The sequence below is a fragment of the Corvus brachyrhynchos genome, unplaced genomic scaffold, assembly GCF_000691975.1.
Source record: "Corvus brachyrhynchos isolate BGI_N302 unplaced genomic scaffold, ASM69197v1 scaffold92, whole genome shotgun sequence".
Lineage (NCBI taxonomy): Eukaryota > Metazoa > Chordata > Aves > Passeriformes > Corvidae > Corvus > Corvus brachyrhynchos.
The window spans coordinates 4,296,947-4,311,875 of record NW_008236973.1 but is presented as its reverse complement, the minus strand read 5'-3'; the positions used below and the strand labels follow the sequence as shown (position 1 = coordinate 4,311,875).

At 38.1% G+C, this 14,929-nt stretch overlaps 1 long non-coding RNA gene across 4 annotated transcripts in view; it reads left to right on the top strand.

Annotated features, from left to right (window-relative positions):
• Nucleotides 1–14,877, top strand: part of LOC108445283 — a 49,092-nt gene extending 34,215 nt beyond the window's left edge. For 2 of the 4 annotated variants that reach the window (XR_001860095.1, XR_001860089.1), the window contains exons 4-5: nucleotides 11,521–11,551; nucleotides 11,660–13,899. This is a non-coding gene — a long non-coding RNA (uncharacterized LOC108445283). Of the gene's footprint in view, nucleotides 1–11,520; nucleotides 11,552–11,659; nucleotides 13,900–14,212 lie in introns of those variants that run through there. The other 2 variants (XR_001860091.1, XR_001860093.1) reach the window with 1 other exon arrangement.
• Nucleotides 14,878–14,929: the final 52 nt, after the last annotated feature.

Here is a 14,929-nt window from a genome sequence, read left to right as displayed (position 1 = left end):
TTCCTGTCTCAGTTCCCTTGAGCACTCAAGCTGTTTGATAGCAACCTTACGGCTCTCTTGAAGAGAGCTTTTAACACAACACAGTGGTAGTTACTGCTTTCTTTACAAAACCAAGTGGAAGACGAAATGGTAGGGATCTGATTTTGAAACAGTGAGAAGCAACAAAATTTGATGATCCTTTTCTTTTGCCTATAGGAACCTTTACTTCTGAGAAAAATACCCCAATTACCAAATTACGGAGTTTGGGAAAGCAATCTTCATTCCAACTCTTGAATAAAATTTTCATTTTAAAAGTGAGAGGGAATAAATTGGCACTGGAATCTTAAAGAAATTGAAAGACACTCCAGCAAGTTTCAACACCCTTGTGTGGACTTCACAGCAGACAGCCTCTAGCAGCTGTAGATACACAAGTGCATTCTGCATCCCATCACTTCAGTCAGTGGTCAAAAAATAAACACTGGGATGGCAAAAAAGACCATTAATGATTTTAACCTCAAATATTTTAGGAACGTGAGACCTGTTGCAGGCTGTTGGCCCTGAATTTTCCTTAGCTGTTCTGGAATCCCACCTTTTGGGGTGGAGTAGTATGTATGGTTCTTGCATGCTTCCCTCTAGGATTTATATCAGATTTTAGACTATCCCTGGTGAGGACCATGGATTGACAAAAGTTTGTGAAATGCTTACTGTGTTGAGTTTCTGCCAGAACTGATTCTATCTAAATAAGATTATGCAAGGGTAAGTGCTATCAGTTACTGAATTCTGAAGGAGGAGCTGATAACTTGTAACCTCCTTCCAGCTGAGGAGTTTGAGAGTCTTGCAAGATATATATGATTGCTAATGGTCCAGGGGACAGTGACAGCTTCAGTGGGATAAGCAGGATTTAAACTGGTGGAGTAGCAGTGGGACTATACAACAAGTCTTTCTACTTATGATTTTAAATGTGATTTTGGTTCACCTACTAATGTTTCTTCTTTTGTTTTCCTCTATTTTACTTGTAGATATTGAGTAGTTGGTAAACTGCTTTCTGTATGTGTCAGGTGGTTGACAAAAAGTGAGGCTCTACGAGAACTAAATATAAAAATTCAGTGACTTTGATTTGATGAAAATATTAAGAATTAAAATATGTTTCCATATCACTCAGGCCTTGATTTGAATAGTGTGGAGGTTTTTTGGTATCTGTATTATATTGATCAATTAAAGTGGAAATGGATGCTTCCTGTGAGTTACAAAAGTACATTTGGGTGGCTCTTATTGGGCATGGGCTCACCATCAGGGTCTGACAGGGCTGAATGTTGTGATGAAGAGGCTTTGGAGGAGAGCAGGAGGGGCTGAGCATTCCGCATCCTGGGACCAAGCTCAGGATGCCCACCCAGGGATGATGCTACTGTCTCTTGTGACAAAACTGACACCAGAAAAAGTGCTGGAAGCTGTATTTTTCTTTCTTTAGGCACTGAGCCTGCTTGCTACCTTTGGTAGTAGGGCTCACAAATATAGACAGGGAGGTGGACCAAAGGAGGCTTAAACAACTTTCAGGGACTCAAAGGCAAAGTGAACAAGAATATAATTTACTCAGACTTCTTTACTTTCTGCTGGGGGTCTTTATTCTCATCCCCATCATATCTAGGTAATAAACACTGTTCTCTGCTGCATTCAGCTATGATCTTTTTCTCATAAAGAAATGAAGTGTGTGAACGAGCTTGAAGACAAATTTTAAAATATTAAAAGCTGTCCTTCTTCTCAAATCTAACTCTTATGTTAGTTGTTTACATACATAATTTAATAACATGCATATATTTTTTATATATTATTCTGACAGTAATAAATGAAACCAGATTCAGGAAAAATATTCTGGTACATGGAATCTCAAAATACACATTTGCATTGTTAAGGTACTAGTGTATATTATGTAGGGCATATATTGCTACTCGTTGTGGTTAGTGGTTAGTATGACTATCATGTTTTTGCAGTATTACGTATCCAAGAAGATGTAATTTTTTTCTATTCCTTTTAAAATCAAATTACAATGTGACATTCAATAAAATATCTTTTGTGCAGCTAATAAAAATGAGATCCCATCTCACTGCTTTGACAAATAAACCACACAAGTCAAAATACTGCCTCTGATACAGTTTATAGCTTAAGCTTTCATGTCAGCCTTTCCTATAAAAAAGCCCCATTATTTATTAATAGCCCTCTATGTCTTAAAAGTTTCTTTTTCTTGTGTGGAGAAAAAATCATTTGCCTTTTAATGGGGTGTCAGATTTGTTTTCCAAACCTTCTAAAAGGTTATCGTTGTTACATATGGACAAGTGCTTTTTTCAGAATCAATGTAAACTCTGTTACCAGGGTAATTTACTGCAGTCCCCTGGTAGCTGTACGGAAAACTTAATTTCACCATTTTGCAAAGTGGAGGGGTGGGACTCTTTCCTTGTGGTTAACTATTTTCACATGGAGTGAAAAGAAAATGCATGCTTCTAGCACATACTAAATAACTGATGGGCTCTTACCCTCTGTTTGAGTTCAGGGCACACTGGCAGTCTGGTAGGGTTCATGGCATAGGAGGATGACTGACCCAATTAGATATACCATAAAACCTTTTGGCAATTAACTCCCAACTAACCAAAAGATTCAGGCTGATACTAAGAGTGGATAATAAAAGCTTGTTAAATTTCTGTCCATTACCCGCAGACATACACACACAAATACCTGAGCCATATTTTTGATGACAGAGAAGTCTGTATAGAGAGAAGAACGTTCTATGAAAGATCCAGAGGTGTCAGCTTTGAGTCTGTCTTGAAGTCTGAGTTGAGAAATGACATGAAACACAAGTAAATATCAAGTTCAGGGTTGTGCATTTAATTAGAGCTTGAATTAGCAGCTGCAGTACTTTATTTTGAAAAAGGCAATAATAGCAGTATTTTTTCTCTAATAAACACTACCTAAAAAAACCATCCAAACCCAGAAGTCACTAGGAAATACTTATGACCTGAACAACATTTTTAGATTAAATTTATTACCTTTTTCTAGTAATTTATATTAACTTGTTTAATTGCCTAATGTATTTGGAGGTGCTGCCTACATCTGCACACTGAAGAGTGGGTTTCACAAAAGGCATCAGCTCTTTAAATGCGACAATTCATCATATTTCCACCCCCACTGGTGGCTGTCCACCAGACTGACGACAGTTCACTACATCTGTGCTGTGCTTACAAGAAAGCAAGCTGGTAATGTCTGCTACCAAACCAAACTGAGGAACAGATGACTAGAATTACTGAATTTTGAAGCTCACACTTGTTCTGCACAGGGGAAGGATATCCAGCAATTGGCATAATAAAATCGCTGTTTTCATAAGGTAGAATGAAAAGGGGAATATAGATGATGGATAAATCTCATGCCACTTCAGATGCTGGGAATCCCATGTTCATGCAGTGTTGACAGACCCCAGATGGATTTTCCCATGGCATGTTACACACATGCTGTCCATGGAAGAGCATGATAATGCAAAGATTCATCAATTAAATTTTAGAACAACTGTCTAATATGTTAAGTAGGGGAAAAAAGTCCAAAACCAAGCAGTCTGAACTTGAACTATGAACTTCAATAAATAGTATGAAAAACCTTGGTAAATTTGTGGATGAGATTACATAGCATTCATCACCTGGGAAGTATGGTACTGAATTCAGTGACCCACTGTGTCATATGGCTTGTATTTTATGAGGAGCTGTCCCATAGGAAGTTTTCAGTAAGGTGTCATTTTCATATTAAAAAAAGACTTTGTCAGACTGTCCTGGATCATTTTCAAATACGAGTTTTTGAAATGAGATGTGGGATCTAACATCCTCAGCACTTGTCTGGCTGCGCTCTGAGAAATACCACCCACTTACATGCTGAAAGCTTCTGAAAAACCTGCTGATGTTCACTTTTCAGCGAGCTCAGTCTGCAACTCTTCTCCCTCAGAGAATCCTAAATGTAAGGTGGATTTGTGTGTATAATTACTTTGGAACTTTGATTTCCAAGATCAGGAACACATTTTTGGGAGCATGTTTGCCCCACCATCTCCACACCCATGTGTTTGTGAGACACTATCACAGACTATTTATTATTGTCACTGACAGGAGAAGGAAAGATGTGCCACATGTCATTCCTCAGCTCATGTCTGGAAGCTTGACTTCTGGTCTCTGTTTCTTTCAGGATATATGAATCTACAAGGCATACTGCAGAGCAGAGCTATTCCATGAGTTAAAACTAATCCTGGCAGTGTAGCTGAATAAGAGTGGACATGGTAGAGGAAAGCTTGAGCTATATGCATTCACAGATAAACTTCTACTTCATCTAGCTCTTGTAGAGACTGCTTGGATGTTTGTACCTTGCATTATAATCTGAGTTTGCTGCCAGAGAAACTTATGACTGTACATTTGTCCTCAGAGTATGAAGCTGTATTATAGTCAAACCCCAGAATTTTGGCATGTGAAGGCTGTCTGACTGCTCCGTGCTGTTGAAGTAGCGAGGTGATTATGCAAAATCATGTCCTTCAGTCTTCGGACAAAACACCTGGAATCACTACAGACCTTGGGTCTTCCTTGTGATAGATATCCTAAGTAAGTAAGAACTTGGCATAAAACAAAATCAAATCAAAGCTCTTTCCACATGGTATCATTGCACCATTCAGCTATGACATGGACATGTTCACAGTTTCTTTCCTAGAACAATTTTATAAGCTATTTGTTGTTGGAGTCTGGACTTGTTGCTCTTCCTTACAATAATGTGAGCTAATGTGTGACTGTGGCAAGCCCAGAAAAGGAAAAGTCTTTGTTCACCAGTTTCTTCTTATCCTCATGGTTCAGGTACTACTGCAAAACTAAAGGCCACCATGGACAGAGGTACTGAACAGTAAGTCTTTTTCTGGACCAGAGCTACCACTCAGGCACTCCCGTAATGCACAGGAGCTGTGAGGGGATCAAGTGTGCTTGGTTCCCCCATGGCCCCTGCCTGTTCAGATGGATGAGACAGTAGGACATTCTGTATGCTGATGGAAATTTTCAAATAATTTAGTCTCTGAAAGAAATTTATTTTCCACTGAATATTAACAAACAGATTTTTTACCAAACTGAATAATTTGTTCAAAAACACATAGATTTTCGGATAGTGGCAAAAGATGAGTTCCCAGCTGAGATGGCACTTCCTGACAAATATCATATTGCTCTACCAAAGCAGATGGCTTGTCTGTCATACTGTTGTAATAATTATTTTAACATAGTGAACATTTTTTTTGCTTGGGTTTTTTTTTGTTTTGTTTAGAAACTCTTCATCTTTAGAACTGTTCCTTAAAATTCTAGATATTACTACTACTTCTTTTGTCGCACTATGGCAGTCACACAAGATGAAATATTTTTGCTTGGACTATTAGAATTTGGCAAAGTTACAATATCTGAAAATTAGGCCTTATAATGGGAAGTATTAAATAACTATAACTCACTAAGTGGCTCTATCTACACAAGCTCAAAAATATAGGTGTAAAAACAGGAAAGCTCTCCTCAAATACAGCACTGCATTTCCATGTGATTGTACTTTTTATCTGAACTTATGCTGGGGAAATGAAGTCATTGGAAGGTCAAGTGACCCACACAAGGTCACTGACTGGCAGTCAGAGACCAAGTCGCTATCACTGCCCATGGAAGTTCCCAGCTCTGAGCGAAGTACAAGGTAAATGACACAAAGGTACATCTTCTCTCAGTTTCCATTATGTTTCTAATCTCTCTTCACTACAGTAATGAATGATAATGAGCTGCAATCTTTTCTCTGGGTTGTTCTTGCTGCTGCAACGGTGACACTTATTGTTACAATAAAGATATAAGTGGAGAAAAAAATTGTGCTAAGTGGTATTATGAATAAGTAAACCTAAATAACTTACAAAGAGAACAGCAGTTGCAATAACTTGTTAGAATGGACCGTCTTATTCAATGTGTCCACGTCAGGCAGGTCACCCTCTCCTTCATCTGGAATTGAAAATACTGTGCAAAAAAATAGACATGATTCAGTAAGTTCTATTTTATGTAAGCAAATCTTACTAAGGGAAGGATGGGCAAGGACAGGTACATAATTGACCTGATGATATTTACTACACAAAACCGGAAACTCAGTTAACCTGACACTGAGGATCAAGCTCTTGTCATGCAGTTGCACTTCAGTGCTATAACATTAAGCATTTCAGACTCACAGGAAACCAGTTTTCAAAATTGCTAGTAACTCAGGTCAGTTTTTTAAGAGAACTCAATATGCAGCAAAACTTCAAAAAGTTTTCAACCCTGCTCTGCACTCAGTGTCTCCTTCTGGGCAGACTGTGATCTAAGGGGATTGTTGGGTGCTGATCCCCTTATCAAGATCTGATTGAGAACATTGTGCACTTTGTCCGAAAAGAAAGGGAGTGAGAAGGAAGCAGAAAAGAGTCTTCAGCTTCCCTGTCTCTTTTTCTTCCTCACCATCCTTCTCTTGGCCCCCATGCCTTCTTCCTCTGATACAATACTTGCATCTCCAGCACAGTTCCAACCATAAAGAAATAGCATCTCTGAGGTGGAGCTGGAGAAGAGTGTGTGTTAAGGACAGTTTTGGGGAGAGGTGGATAAAAGACTGCAGTCAGCAAAGCTGATCCCCCCCTGGTGTTAGTCTCGAGGCATGTCCTGTCCCTGTGCTCTTGTAACAGTATTAGCCAAGTTGGCAGCTGGTGAAAATTCGATAGCAATAGAATCCTTTGTGTACTTTAGCAGGAGAATATTCCATATGTTTGATCCGCTTAATCATCTTATGCAATGTTCATGTTCTTGCTTTTCCTTGGTCTGCTGAAATCCTATATCTTCTGTTTTTTTGGCCAGTTGTAAGTATATGTGTTTGTATGTGCATGTGCATGCAGTTCACCATAATTAGTTTATACTATATCAGATCAATTTTTTCTCCCATCCCAAATTTATAATTTACATTTTCATCATCCCTGTAATATCTTATTTTGGTAAGTCATCTACTGTTTTCTTTTCTATGTAAAATTAGCATCTGATTCCTATAAGACCACACATACAGAACCACTGATAAGCATAACAAGTCCTGTAAGGAGTCATGAGTCTAACTGATTGCTTAGAAGTCCTGGGGATAAAGGAAAGGAGTAGCCAAAACTCACATGGTAGGGCCGTCTGCACTGTCTGTACCTGTTTGGAACTGCCTAAGTATGTGATGTGTGTGATGGGGTAAGGTGCAACTTGAGTTGCTTATATTTATGCAACTCCTCCCATCTATGCTGTCACTAAGTCCACCCTCTTCATAAAAAACACCCACTAACTTGCAGATCTAACATTTTACCATGACTTTGGTCTAGCTGTTGTGCTAGTTCCTTCTGTGAATTGCCATTTCTGCTGGAGAATGGAGGGAGAGATATTATATTAAAATAATATTTTTTTATATTTAGCTACTCATTTTCTTGGTCTCATTTGAGAACATCAATTAAAAAGCCTATTATCTGTTTAAAAGAACAATTTATTACAGTCACTATTTTTCTCCTACTATATGAGTTAATTAAAAAAGTTTAAAATGTTTCTAAGATTTTTACCCTTTATTTTGATAAAGTCTGGTTTATGAAACAGGATTTTTCAGTGGCCCATTAAGGTAATTAAATTTAGCACTTTTAGTTTAAAGCACACTGATAGCTTTGCAATACCCATTCCCTCTCTCTGTCCATTCATGTTATAAAGCTTTAACTCTTACAAAATACCTTTAAAAACCTCTGCTGGTTTTGGTGGTGTCATTCATATCAGGGAGAATCCCACCAAAGTGGCCATGCTGGTGAATCATGACCCTTAAAAGAGAGCCACAGTAGAATTGCTATTTTCCACACTTGAAATGCTTATTACCTCTGTTCTGCTGTGGTGTACCAAGTGTTTCAAACCTTAGAGAAAAGGATCATGAAGGTTCTGCTTTCTTGAAGGACAGCTTCTACTCTTAGGATAGTAAGCAGCAAGCAGAACTGTCTAAACAATCGATTGAATTTTTATGGTTTCTGTGGACAATCTGTATAGAAACTTTTGGGTTTCTTGAAGACGTTTGTTTTTCTAAGTAGATTCATGCTACCCTGAAATATTTCTGGTCCTACAGATTTGTTTTGAGTATTTGATACATGAGGCTGGACCTTTGCTGGTTAATTTATCAGCTACATCACACAATATTGTCTCTGTTTCTATCTGGAATGAGCATAATTCTTCAAATTGCGTATCTGCTGGGAATACAGCGTTTCTGAATTCACAGTTTGTATTCTATGAGTATACTGTTGTATTCATTTAACATTAATTTTCCATGAATGTTTCATGTACCTTGTACTGCTTAATAACATGGAGAGACTTTATGTATCCAAAACACTTCTTGTGGTGTATTTGGGGAATTTATAAAGCTGTTTTTACTACCCTTCACTAGCAGTTTGCAAACAGAATTTTTCAAGTAGCTTCCAAACTCCTCTCTTGCAACCTGTTCTGCATCCTTCATGGGTCACTATAATGTTGCTCTGAAAATTCATACTTAAATTGAAATATCTTCTGAAAGTTGATGCAAAAAGAAAACTAAACCCACTTTCTCCTTTATTTTGCAAGGCATTGGCCCAGCTAGGGTCAATAATTAGGAGATGCTTGCTTTTTCTAACAAAAATGTTCTGAGAAAAGTAAATAATGGATTTTTACATGGATCCTGCTTCTGGCCCTTTCTGGAGAAGACTTCTTGTCTTGTTTTTCTTCCAACATGCTGGGTATATTCACCTAGCTTCTACAGACAAATATTAAGAGCTATAAAACAAACTATTTCCTCTGTCTATGTGTCTGCATTTAAGATCCATTCCCATCTTTTTTTTCTCTTTCTCCCTTCCCTTACAGGAGTTTTTCCCTTTCCTGTGGTCGTACTGGTACAAAGAGCTCAAGAAGGGCAGCTTTCCTTTCTTATTAAATTTAAGCAGCAATAGCAGCAATAGCAGTTGGGCTGGCAGTGCTGGAAGTGGCTGTCCATCCCCCTCCCTCTCTATCAGCCCCTCGTACCAGGCAAGTGCCCTCAGATGCCACACATCTGGGGAGAAGGGGCCAGTTGAACCACTACCCTATATGTAACCCCAGGACCCCCAGTGGTGGTTTTCAACTGTATTCTGAGGGATAGGGGTCTTTCAAGGTTGCAACCTTTCAGAAACATGGCTTTGATAGGGCTGTCATCAGCCATCTGAAACAACCTTTCTGGGAATGCCATCAGAGCCTGGTAGTTAGGCAGAGGTACAGAGTCACTGAAGTACCTGTGGAAGTGCGGTACGGAGAGCTGGATAATCATACATTTTACACTTCCAGTTTTTAATCATGATATACTTGCTTGTAAAGATAATTTCAATAGGGCTGCACATCATTCATCTTTAGGGAAGTCTGGTGGCTGCAGAAATCCTAAATCACAGCATTTGCTTCCTGCCTGATGCTAATTTGGGCCAGCTCCAGCCCACGGAGTTCCTTTTCCATTGTGTCCTTTCATTACACATTTACCCACACTTCTCAGCTAGTAAGAGCCTTGATATACAGCCTCTTAATCTAATACTGATCTATTAAAAACTACACTCAGTATTTTAAAGTGTTAGACAACAGATGGAATTGACAGTTTTAATAGGTAGCAACTAACATCATCTCCCAATCTACACCTCTGTATTGGATTTCAAGCAACTGATATCACTGTGGACATGTGCAGATATGGAGCTTGCATTTAAAGGCAGAAATTCAATCAATAGCCTGTCTCTCAACAGAGTTTACTAGATTATATCAGTTAGAAGTGACCATCTGGCCTAATCTTGGGAGTTCTGAGATATCATGTAGATCTTTTTCACTAATGTCATTTTTATTTGGTTAACATTAATAAACTGTAGCAAACATTGCAAATCTTGCAATCTGAAGCTGTAACTCAATTTTTGCCTTTTACATGAGACAAGTCAAACATCTGCTTCTCTAGGGGGAACGTGTGTGAGAGCCAGCAAAAGAAAGATGCAATCGCTCTGAAGATTTTACTGTCTTTCTAGGTGTTTTGAAATGATGGAAAGTGGCAGTCTTTTTTATTTACTCAAAGAAAAGTGTGTTACTAAAGGGTATCCAACAACTAATGTGATTATTCCTATGAATACAAAATATGGAGGGAAATATGTAGATAGCATTCTGGGGGGTTAAAGTTTCAGAGTATTCTATGACTGCGATAAAAGAAGAATGTACATTACATATTCATCTACCAGATTTATGCTGCAAATAAAGTCTAACTTTTAATCTGGTACAGTCAATATATATCAAATATCTGTGAAGTTGTTTAACACTGTCACAGCCAGAATGCATAGACTCTGAAAAGCCTTTCTTAATACCAGAGTCAAGAACATTCTCTTTGGTTCTTTGGTCCTTTAAATTTAATTTCAAATTCTATTCTGTGTTTGGCTGAACACCATCGCTATTAGAAGTTCAGAAATTTTCTGTTCACAAAAAAGAAAAATAAACGTCAGTGTTCCAGGTCTAATTATAACTTTGTACTCATAAGTGGCACAATAGTGATTCAATTATGAAATTTATTGTCACTGGATTTTGATCTTGCAAAGTAAAAATCAGGAGTGATTTCTACATGGACCTAATGTAATCAAACCCCTTGAAATTCTGGAGACTCTTCTTTTTTGCCTTTGTTTAATTGTTGATCAATTGAAATTTTAAAAATTTCAAACAGCGAAGGGGTACATAATGAAAGCCCTTAGGTGGGGATGGGGAGAAGCAAAACAAGCAACATTGCTAAAAAAAACAGAACCAGAAGAAATTGGGAAAGAATATTTGGGAGCTTCATTAGAAAAGTAGCCCTCAGGGCATCCTGTTGTAGGGTGCTGGGAAACCAGAAACCAAAGACATATGTCCTCTTGACATTGGTAGTCAGAACAGAGAGAAAGTGGACAAGTTATTTTGGCCTAGTTGCCCTCTTTTCTCCAACCAAAAAATGATGAGAATGATTTCTACTTGCCTTTGTTTTCAGAAACTGTTTTTTAATGCCTTCTAAGGATCACACTGTGTTGCTATCACAAAGTGTTTCACTTACAAAATGGAACTAGCTGACTTTGCAAAAAAAAAACCCTTACTCTGCCTCCCCAAAACACAAAATCTGGAATACTGATGAGCCTCTTAAATCTCTAAAATAATAGTAAAAGGTAGAATTTCAGTGTTAATGTAAAAATGAAATAATAGTAAAAGGTAGAATTTCAGTGTTAATATAAAATTTTTCTAAACTGGGGTGAAAATAGAATCTGGAGAAGCTGCAGAATCATGGAGCATTATCTCTTACAAGTTAAATACTTTTTTTTTGAAAGAACAAAATTTTGGTAAAAACTGCCCCTGAAATATCCTGGATGAAATATTTTATTTTTCAAAAAAATTTTTTTTAGTTTATTTTCCCGTTTTTGGTAAAAGCTGAAAATCTGAAGTGGATTTCTGTTTCTGAATTTGTTTTTGGCAGCCTTCCCTCTCAAAATTCTTATTTAAACCAGGTAAGAAATATTGTTTCTTTCAAAATGCATCACAGGCAATGCTAACATAATTTTGCATAGGAAAGAGACTCTTAAGACATCTTTTTTTTTTTATTTTTTTGCTACCAGTGAGTCCAGCAGAATCCTGAAATTGACAATGGCCAACTCTGCTCTTCAGTGAAGATAAAAATTTTGCTGTGTTTGTTTACAAGAAAACTACTGAATACTTTTGCAGGAAGAAACTCCTACATTTACCCATCGCTAGTAGTTTATTGAATAGAAGCAGAACACAGCCAGTGGCTCCCTCGATTCTAGCAGGCTATGCACATACAGTACTTTCTTAAACTTTCTATTTCTCACTGTAGTTAATAAATCAGGATGCAGATGAGAGATTCATAGTTAATTTTCAGTAGCTAGCACAGCATGTCTCATCCTATAAAGTCCTGGAAGTCTTGGGCTGTGAATTCCTTGATACTGACAAGCCAAACAGCTTAGAAATTATAATTATAAGTTACAAGTGTCTTAAGGGTTGTTCTTCTGACATAAAACTAATTTCATGTTTTTATTCATAATGTGAAATAGACGAGAGGATGGGGCCTTATTTAGATTGAGCTCCCAGAGATATCACAGGCTCTGTGTCCTGATTATAATGGAAAAAGATCACTTACTTCGTTCCATGTAGCTAGTTGACTCTTCCTGTGTGCTTTTTTTTGACAATCAGGCTAACAAAAAAATGGGATTTCTTTCACTTTTCATTCCAGCTTTGTTCATAGACAGACATCTACTGGTGACTGTTGTTTTTTCCTTAATGGTAGTCATACCAGAGTGTATCGGGTTCTCTCTTGGTGAACTGGTTCTAGCCTGACACCTCCTTTTTCCAAGAGTGACAAGTGGCCATGTGACTTCCTGAATAGAGAAGTGAGAAGGTGAGACCTGGAAGGATCCACAGAGAAAGCAGCTTCAGAGGGTGAGGAGAGTTCCTCTCTCCCTGAAAGAAAGCATAATGTTCTGGAGACAACTCACCACCCAAAACTCCTCCAGGGCTTCAAAGGCTCAAAGTATTCGAGGGGCATGCTATGTGTGTTCTGGCACCCCAAAGCTCATTACAGCTACATCCCCAAAGCCAATACCACTCACATTTTGGCACACGTGCTGGGATTGGGGGCTTCTAGGAGGCCCAGGGTGAACCAAAGCACATGGGGCTAAAGCTGAATCATTCCACAAGGATTTCCTCTATATAGAGGAAAACATGTCAAGCTAGATGGAGGAAAGAAGGCCAAGGGCTATAAGGCGCTAGTGAGAGAGAGAATGGGTTTCCATTTGCTGATTGAGCCTTCCTTCCGTGCCTCAGGAAATAGATTTGACTTGTGTGCACTGCTGGGGATTAGGAGTCACTCTACTCCAGTAGATGAGTTGTGCTGGCCTTTAGGTGCTTAAACGAGCTGTGATATTTTCAGTCTCAATTTTTCACATGCAGCTGAGGGTTGGCATAACTTAGAAGTCCACTTATTCCCACATAGACATGCAAGGTCAGCATTGGCAAATTCAGATATTGAATTTTAGCAAGGATAGGTGAAGCTCCTCTCATCCCTCTCAGAATATTCCGTGCTTTTATACCTGCTGGATTCAGTCAGATCTTTCTTCAGAGAGATTTGAAGTGGGAACTATCTCACAAAGATGTTGTGAGATTATGCAGAGAGAAAATTAGAAGGGTTAAGCCCCAACTAGAACTTAATCTGGCTACTGCTGTAAAAGACAAAAAAAAAAGTTCTTACAAATACTGTCAGTAACAGAAGGTCAGGGTTCCAATATGAATAGCAAAGAAGGGACTGAATGTATGCATTGGCTTTCTCACGCTGTGAGAGGTTAGTGGGAAATTTAATTTTTCTTACAGCCCTAACTTGCTTGAAGGAGTCCTTTCTTTTTTAGTCTTTCAGTAAGGAATAAGGAGTTTAAAGAACCTCGTCATAATTTCTGCGGTCATCCAGGATTAATTTAAAGAGGATCTCTGGACACGGATTTTTCTGACATAAGGTCTCCACCATAGAAAGATAGAGAACTGTACAAGGTTATCTACAATATTTGCTTGCATGTGGTACTGAACCAAGGCCTGACTGAACTGGATGCTATATTCATCTCTTTGGACAAGAAATATTTGGAATGCCTCTCTCGACATCCCTTGATGCTGTCCCTTTATATTGTCGATTATTATTATTATTATATCATAATAAATTTTTATCAGTAATAAAAATTTTGCATTACCACACCATTAAAAGTTTTTAATTGTGGTTACAAATATGCAGCTAGCAAGAATTTTTCTTGTTTCTTTCCAGTCCCATGACATATTTTTCTCTCTCATGGAAGATATTAGTAGAGTTCTATAAACTGAATACCTGCGACCTTGCAAATCTTTGTTTATAGTACAGTAGAAAAATATTTTGACAATGGATGTTTTAGGATTTTAGTCAATCATCCCAAGGGGTGGCTGATCCTTTGACCAATTAGAATACGAAGAAAAAAGTCTATAAAAGAGTTGTAAAATGATTGAATAAATCAATCTTGCTGCACAATTCCTGCCTGCTGGATCTCTCTTCTCCTCCCTGCTACTGTGGGACACCGTGATAATTATCTTGGGTTGTCTTCTTCTGTGTTACCTTTCACTTTCTTTTTCATTTTGGTCAGGTCTCTGTTGCCCTTGTGAGACTTGCTTGGATTGGACTGTGATGCATGTCTTGCTGGGCTGAGCCAGATTGTGGATGATAAATATCAAAGAAAAACAACCTGCAGCTGCTGGAAAATGTACTACAACCTCTGTGATTGCAAAGACAAAACCCTAGAAGGTCAACTGATAGAAGGTTTTCCAGCATATTCAGAAGGAAGATTTCTGTAAGGGAAATGAAAATCAATTGCAGGGTGTGTTAGAAAGGTAAGAATTGGTTAGTTTATTACATAGAGAGATCGGCTGGAAGAGAGTTCTCCATCTGGATTAGTTATTGCTCACAGAAACTTGCGCTCATGTCCTGGACTGCTGGTCCTTGCTGGGCCTATTTGCATTAATACAACTGGAACTTCTACTTAATAATAACAGGTAAAAAAATTCTCTAGGAATTTTATACTGAACCCTACGTCCTTGAAGAATACATTTTTAAAATATAAATAATTATTCTTACTATTTAAATTCTAAGAGAGAGAAAAGTGAATTTTTTTCCAAAAGAGTGTGTGCCAAGCTGATGGACAATATTAATTTAATTTAATAATATTCATGGCCTACATGATTTTGCACTACCATGGGTTTGAAAAGAAAAGTGAAGAAGTGAAAGGAAAGGGAAAAGAATGGGATAGGGAAAGGGAAAGCAAAAGGGGAAAGGGAAGGGGAAGGGGAAGGGGAAGGAAAGGAAA